Genomic DNA, 8,319 nt, shown 5'->3' on the forward strand with positions numbered 1-8,319 from the left:
TCTAGTTTTGGACTCTCCCACAAGTGGAAACATTTTCTCTACGTCTACCCTATCAAACCCTTTCATAATCTTATCAGGTCACCCCTTAGCCTTCTCTTTTCAGCCTTTCCAGATAAGGATATCCTCTCAGTTCTTGTATCATTCTTGTGAATATTTTTTGCACCCTCTCCCATGCCTCTATATCCTTTCCATAATATGGAGACCAGCACTGTGCACAGTAATTCCAAGTGTGGTCTAACCAAGGTTTTATACAAGTTTAACATAACTTCTCTGCTTTTCAATTCTATCCCTCTAGAAATGAACCCCAGTGCTTGGGTGGCTTTTTTTTATGGCCTTATTAACCTGCGTCGCTACTTTTAGTGATTTGTGAATCAGTTCCCTGAGATCCCTTTGCTCCTCTATCCCATTTAGACTCTTATTATCCAAGCAGTATGTGGCCTCCTTATTCTTCCTAACAAAATGAACCACCTCACACTTGTCTACATTGAAATTCATTTGCCAATTACACACCCATTCTGCACGTTTATTAATGTCCTCTTGAACTTTGACCCATTCTTCCTTTGTATTAATTATACCCCCCAATTTGGTGTCATCGGCAAATTTTGAAATTGTACTTCCGATTCCCGAGTCCAAATCATTTATGTAAATGGTGAACAACAGTGGTCCCAGCACTAATCCCTGTGGAACACCACTTCCCACCTTTTGCCAGTCTGAGTAGCTACCCTTAACCCCTACTCTCTGTTTTCTGTTTTGTAGCCAACCTGCTATCCATCCTGCTCCCTGTCCCCTGACTCCACATGTTCTGACCTTGGTCATGAGTCTACTACACATTACCTTATCAAAGGCCTTTTGAAAATCCAAATATATTACATCTACTACATTACCCTTGTCTACTCTTTCTGTTACATCTTCAAAGTATTCAATAAAGTTAATCAAGCATGACTTTCCCTTCTGAAATCCGTGCTATTCTTTATTATATTTTCATCACCCAGATGTTTCTCTATTACATCTTTGAGTAAAGATTCCATTATCTTTCCTACCACCGATGTTAAACTAATTGGTCTATAGTTTCCCTGGACTTGGTTTATCTCCCTTTTTAAAATATAGGCATAAAATTAGCTGTCCGCCAGTCCTCTGGCAGTATTCCCTTTTCTAATGAATTTTTATATTTATTTAATAGTGCCTCTGTTATCTCCTCCCTAACTTCTTTTAATATTCACAGATGCAATCCACCTGGACCAGGGGTTTTATCCTCTCTCAGTTTGATTAGTTTATCAATTATCTTCCCCCTTTCCATCTTAAGTGTTTTTATATCTTTTTTGATCTCTTCTTCCAATGTCATGCCCACCTTGTTAGTCTCCCTGGTTTCTAGAAGTCTTTAAGATTGTGACAGTGTTTGACAGGGTAGATGTAGAGAAGATGTTTTCACTTGTGTGGAGACCAAAACTAGGGGCCATAAATATAAGATAGTCACTAATAAATCCAATGGGGAATTCAGGAGAAACATCTTTTCCCAGAGTGATTAGAATGTGGAACTCGCTACCACAAGGAGTAGTCGAGGAGAATAGCATAGATGCATTTAATGAGAAGCTAGATAAGTACACGAGGGAGAAAGGAATAAAAGGTTTTGCTGAAAGGGCTAGATGAAGCAGATGGGAGGAGGTTCGTGTGGAGTATAAATGCCAGCATGGACCTGCTGCGGGTGAATGGCCTGTTCTGTGCTGTACATTATATGTAATTCTATGTAATTTATGGTCCATCCCTAGTTGCCCAGAGAAGGAGTGATGGATCTTCTTGATAGCAGTTCGATACAACTGAGTGGTTCGCTAGGCCACATTGGATCAACCACCTTATTGTTGGACTGGAGTAACATATAGGTCCAGACCGGGTAAGGACGGCAGGTTTCCTTCCCTAAAGGACATTAGTGAACCAGATGGATTTTTACGACAATCCAACAGCTTCACGGTCACTTTTACTGAGACCAACTTTTTATTTCCAGATTTTCTAAACGGAATAAAAATTCTCAAACTGCTGAGGTGGGATTTGAACTCGTGAAGCACGATTTTAGCTCGGAGCCGGGAACCCAGCGCGTCACGTAGATATTCGCACGGGGAGCCCGGAAGTCAAGTGAGTGCGCCACATTCTACGATCGCGACTCAATTGAAGGTAAGTATTTGTGCTTCCAGGTTCCCCACACGCTGGGCAGCCAGATTGACAGACTGGTCCGGAGGGAGAGGAGCCGTGAGTCGGAGAGGGGGGAGGGAGGGAGGGAGAAAGAGATTGTGGGCCTTGGAAGAAATCGGAGAGGGGGGTGAGAGGTGGGGGGACATGGACGACATTGCGTGGTCCTTGGAAAAGATCGGGGGGTGAGGGGCCCAGCATTGGGGGGGGGGGTGGGGGAACCCCCATCAGGGGGTGGGGGGGGCATTAGCCGATCACGGGGGTCCGATTACTCCAGGTGAGCATGGATGAAGCACTCCTGCTCCTCCGGGCCCACAAGCAGTGCAATAAAGGCCCTCACCTCGTGGATCTGGCCCTTCTCGTCTGCTTTCACCAGACGTGAGTCAGAAGCGATGGGAAACCTAAACAGATAAGGTTAAATTCGGTTTACGTTTCTAATACACAAAAAATTAAGTGCCTCAACTATCGCAATGCGGTTCATTGCCCCGTTAAGTATCGGCCTGCCAGCTTTAAGTGGGGACGGGATTTCCTGGTTTTTGTTGCGTGCGTATCCTCACGCGCCTGGGTTAAACCCGGAAGTGGGCGGTGTTGGAGCCGGGATGTGGGCCCGCTGAAGAATTCAAGTATTTTTACTACCCACCTGCCCCCAGCCCACCCATCCTTGGGAGTTAAAATTACCCCCTTAGTCTCTGGATTACTAATCCAGTAACAACCACTGCACTATCGTACCCAGTTAAATGAACCTTAATAGGACACATGCTTAGCAGTCAGAAAAGTGATTTGAAATCATTACTAAGCTTAATGTAGCGCATGCTTCCCTTCAATTATTGCTTTAATTGCCTTCTTTGTACTTAAGCAGTGATGTTCGGTGATTAACTCAAGGACGAAATTGCAATGATGCAGCAATGACACCCAAAGTACATTTTGTGCCCAAGAAACAATGGGGTAATGCGTGGTGGGCATTAAGCTGGCATTACGGGTGGACCACCCATTATAGAAATTATTTTCATTGATTTCAACGGCAATGAGAATCTGGCAGTTTCGATAACAGCAGGCTATTCGACAATACGATCTTTACCAGATTTATCAAATTGACTTTCCCAATTTGCCACGGTGGGATTTGATCTCACGACCCCGGCCTTGGCCCAGTCGACAAGTTGAAAATCCACCCCAAATTTATGTTCATACTCTACCCTCTGTGGGACGTTTTCACCCTCAGTACTTTCCCCTGTTTCCCTGCCTCTATATTCCATATAGAAAATTATAACAAAGAACTGAGTTGATTTTACTGATGAATTAATTTAAGCCTCAATGAGGAAAAAATAGTAATAAGATATTACAAAATAGTCTAAGTTTAGGAAAAATATGAAGACATACTTGCTCTCGAGGCAGTACAAAGAAGGTTCACTCGGTTAATCCCAGGGATGAGGGGGTGGACATATGAGGAGAGGTTGAGTAGATTGGGACTCTACTCATTGGAGTTCAGAAGAATGAGAGGCGATCTTATTGAAACATATAAGATTGTGAAGGGGCTTGACCGGGTGGATGCGGTAAGGATGTTCCCAAGGATGGGTGAAACTAGAACTAGGGGGCATAATCTTAGAATAAGGGGCTGCTCTTTCAAAACTGAGATGAGGAGAAACTTCTTCACTCAGAGGGTAGTAGGTCTGTGGAATTTGCTGCCCCAGGAAGCTGTGGAAGCTACATCATTAAATAAATTTAAAACAGAAATAGACAGTTTCCTAGAAGTAAAGGGAATTAGGGGTTTCGGGGAGCGGGCAGGAAATTGGACATGAATTTAGATTTGAGGTTAGGATCAGATCAGCCATGATCTTATTGAATGGTGGAGCAGGCTCGAGGGGCCGATTGGCCTACTCCTGCTCCTATTTCTTATGTTCTTATGTTAGAAAAAGATATTGAACCCTACAAAAAAGTATAACTATAATCAGGGTGTGGTAGCCCAGTGGATCTGGCAACCCAGGGATTATGAGTTCAAATCCCACCAGGGGATTGAAGTCAGGCAATTGAATTTGATAAATCTGGAAAATGATTGTTGTTAAAAACCCAACTGATTCACTTACATACTTCAGGGAAGGGAACCTGCTGTCCTTACCTGGACTGGGCCTTCTTGTGACTCCAGTCCTACACCATGTGCTGGACTCAGGATAATAAAAATACAGAATTGACCACGTGTTGAGAGCAAATTTTTAAAAAAGTCAGCAGCTGGTACACCAAAAGATTTGCACCTTACAGGGCAGATCAAATCCACCTTCTGGTAACTCCACGGAAGTCAAAGGCTAATCCACTGAATTAAATTGCAATTTGATGTTAGATGGGGCCTCCTTTCTAAAGTAGGTGAATGTAAATGTGATCTATCTCCATGGCAATACACTTCTGAGTTTTTCGGTCAATTAAACAATTAGAAAGCTAACTTTGGCTGCTATAAATACATGCAACTGAGCAATGGGAAAGAAGTAGTCTTGATTGACCCTATTATGTTTAAACTAGTTTAATGCAGGATGATCTCGCAGACATTTTTTGTACTACTTAAATATCAGCACAAATGAGATTTAGTGCAGTGCACCCTTTATATCTGAGAAGCAAAGACTCAGCCCAGAGATAAGTGTATTTTTTTTCATTTCGAGTGGACTGTTTATCCTTTGAGCAGTGCAGTCAAGTTACTGAGTCAACATATTTAACAGAACAAGATTAAAATGTTTAGTTTATTTCAAGATTATAAATCAGGCTGCGTTCTTAGTATCAGCGTAGATCGTCCAATTTAATCATTGAGGGATTTTACAAGCAATCATTCATGACCGAAATTTATTCCCTTCCCTCCTTCCCCAGTCCTTTGAGTTGCCTTTTAATATCTTAATTAAAGTGGTTACTTGAAGGCCTGAGCCTCTCCCAAAAAAAGTGCAAATCTGGAGCTCAAAGTCTGTGGATACCAGGAGACAATCGAAATTTTCAAGCCTGAGATTGATTTTTGCTAGGTAAAGGTATCAAGGGACATGGATCATAGGCTGGTAAATTGGGTTGAGGTACAGATCAGCCATGATCTAATTGAATGGCAGAACAGGCTTGAGGGGCTGAATGGCCTCCTCCTGTTCCTATGATCCTAAAGCCTGGTTTACACTTGATATTTTTGCTCAGAGCATAGACTCTCAGGCAGAACCTGCCGTCTGAGCATGTGCAGCGTGCTCTATTTCCCAGGATGCATCAGTAGCGTTTAGTCGGCCCAACTGCGAGAACTTTCAGCAAGTGTCGGGACTTGGGGGCGTCTGAACCCGGCCCTGTACCTCCATAAAACCCATTGTAAATGGGCTGGGTGAGCATCCGGGGAACTGGCCCGCACCAGAGTAGGGAGGGAAGTTGTGGAGTTACAGTAAAGACCTGTAGCTACACAAATTTCTGGCTGTCGCTGAGCTGAATTTCCTGTAGACATTAATCTTACTTCCCAGGTCTTGATTTTCCAGTCATGCTTTATATCTCAACAGTTATCATGGAAAAAAATCCTATGTCAACATTTTTGTCACATTTTATAAAAGAAAAAGAAAGACTTGCATTTATATAACGGTTTTCACAATCTCAGGACATCCCAAAGTGCGTTACAGCCAATGAAATACTTTTTGAAGTGTAGTCTCTGTTATAGTGTAGCAAACGGGGCAGTCAGTTTGCACCAGAGCAAGATCCTACCAATAACAATTAAATAATGACCGGATCATCTGTTTTAATGACGTTGGTTGAGGGATAAAGGTTAGCCAAGAACTCTGCTGCACTTCTTCAAATAGTGCTATGAGATCTTTTACATCCACCTGAGGCAGGGCCTCAGTTGAGCATTTCATCTGAAAGACGGAACAACTGACAGTGCAGCATTCCCTCGGTACTACACCGGAGTGTCAGCCCAGATTTTTAGGTTCAAGTCTCTGCAGGGGGACCTAAACCCACAATTGTCTAACCCAGGGGTGAGAGTGATATCACTTCGCCAGAGCTGACAGTAATTGAGTACAGAGCAAGTGTGTTCAAATGTAGAGCTCAGTGCTGTCTAATGCAAAACGTTCTACTGCACTTGCTGTTTACAAGGTCACAAGCAGCAAATAAGAAGTTGCTAAAAAATGAATTTCCATGGCCAAGTTATAAAGGCATGTTAGCATTTTGCCATTTGCACTTTATCGATTGTCCCAAAGTAACAAATCAGAACTGAAGAGACAGGAAAATGTATGAATCAAAAGCACGATAATTGGCCAGAAAACAGTCTGCTTGTTTTATCAAATTATTTGAAGGACAACTAAAGGGTAATTTTCCAAAGTTTTATTCAGATAAAGTTTTTGAAAATGGTTTGGACACAAACTGGACGATGAATTTGAGCAGGTTTTCATCATTTAATTGAATGCTATTCATTTCTTACTTCAGAAAGCATTTCAAGCTGAGAAAAAGAGCAATACAGAGAGACGGATAGATAACATACTTGGGACGAGTCCAAAACTAGGGGCCATAAATATAAGATAATCACTGGTGAGAATGTGATTGTTAGATGAAGTAGGGAGGGAGGAGGCTCGTGTGGAGCATAAACACCGGCATAAACCAGTTGGGCCGAATGGCCTGTTTCTGTGCTGTAAATTCAATGTAATATGTTTGTAAAAAAGACACAGACACTCAGGAGTCAATCACGAAACATTAAATTTAATGTCTGCAGAAGTCTGCCAGACCTGGAACTGCCTTCACCTCACTCAGTGTTCAGAGTAGTGCCCTCTGACCCCCCTCCAATTCCACCCCTGCTAACTGACCCCAGGAATCCACTGGTCAGTCAAACTCCACATTCCACGCCCCAGTGCATGTGTGTAATACTTTCACAACCTCAGGACGTCCCAACGTGCTTTACAGCCAATGAGGTACTTTTTGAAGCATAGTCACTGTTATAACATAAAAAATGCAGCAGCCAATTTGCTCACAGCAAGATCCCACCAACAGCAATTAAACAATTACCAGATCATCTGTGTTAGTGATTTTGATTGAGGGATAAATGTTGGCCAGGACACCAGGGAGAACTCCCCTGCACTTCTTCAAATAATGCCATGGGATCTTTTACATCCACCTGAGAGGGCAGACGGGGCCTCAGTTTAACATCTGATCTGAAAGACGGCACCTCCAACAATGCAGCACTCCCTCAGTGCTGCACTGGACTATCAGTCTAGACTATGTACTCATGTCATTTGAGTGAGACTTAAACCCACAACCTTCTGACTCAGAGATGAGAGTGCTGTAACTAATCCACGGCTGAAACCTATCTTGTGGTCAGGGTTTCAATGTGAAATGCTGAGTTAAGAAGTTTCATCTTGCCTGGCATATTACACCCAGTGTCCCAAAAGTTTCTCCTCTACCCACAGATCACTCAAAATACTTTCTGAAAAAAATGTCATGCCTTTTTTTTCCAAGTAACTGAAATTTCTAACATCTAAAATAAAGGTTTAAACAAAATTTTTAAAATTACATATTTCACAATAGCATTATTAAATGTATCCATTCATACATTTTAATGCCTTCATCAAAGTGTGTCCCAAAAGTCTTGACTTGGTCTTAATATATTTGCTCAAAGCTGTGATGTTGTTATCTGAATTCAGATTATTTAAGTTGAGCAAGTGCAATGTACCCAATTTCCCAGTATCATTCAGCAGTGGAATATCTTTCTTTAGTTCCTAGTAATTTCAACATTATTTGAAGAAAAACTATAAGACATATTTCAAAAGCTTTATTTAAGTAAAGTTTATTTGAGTGGTTTTCTTTCAAAAACAAAAGGATTTTTACGTGTGTGAACTTGTGTACACGTATGGTGTGTGCGTGTGCGAGAGAAAGAGGAAACGAGGACAGACTATTGATTATATACCAGTTGTAAATTTTGTTTAGTGTTCTATAAACTTCAAAAAGTACATTAATCTAAGAAAGAGGCAGAGTGCCTTTACTCATCTTAATTTGAGTTTATTTTTCTTAAATAAAAACATATTTGTTGATTTTGTTAATTATCATCTCATTATCACCTGTGTTTTGTTGACAGTTGAAAATTGGTAACAAGTTAATTAATGATACCTGTGAGACTCGGAGAGGTGTAGAGAGAGAGAGAGAGAGGGAAAGACAGGAATA

Source organism: Heptranchias perlo, chromosome 28 (assembly GCF_035084215.1).
Source record: "Heptranchias perlo isolate sHepPer1 chromosome 28, sHepPer1.hap1, whole genome shotgun sequence".
Lineage (NCBI taxonomy): Eukaryota > Metazoa > Chordata > Chondrichthyes > Hexanchiformes > Hexanchidae > Heptranchias > Heptranchias perlo.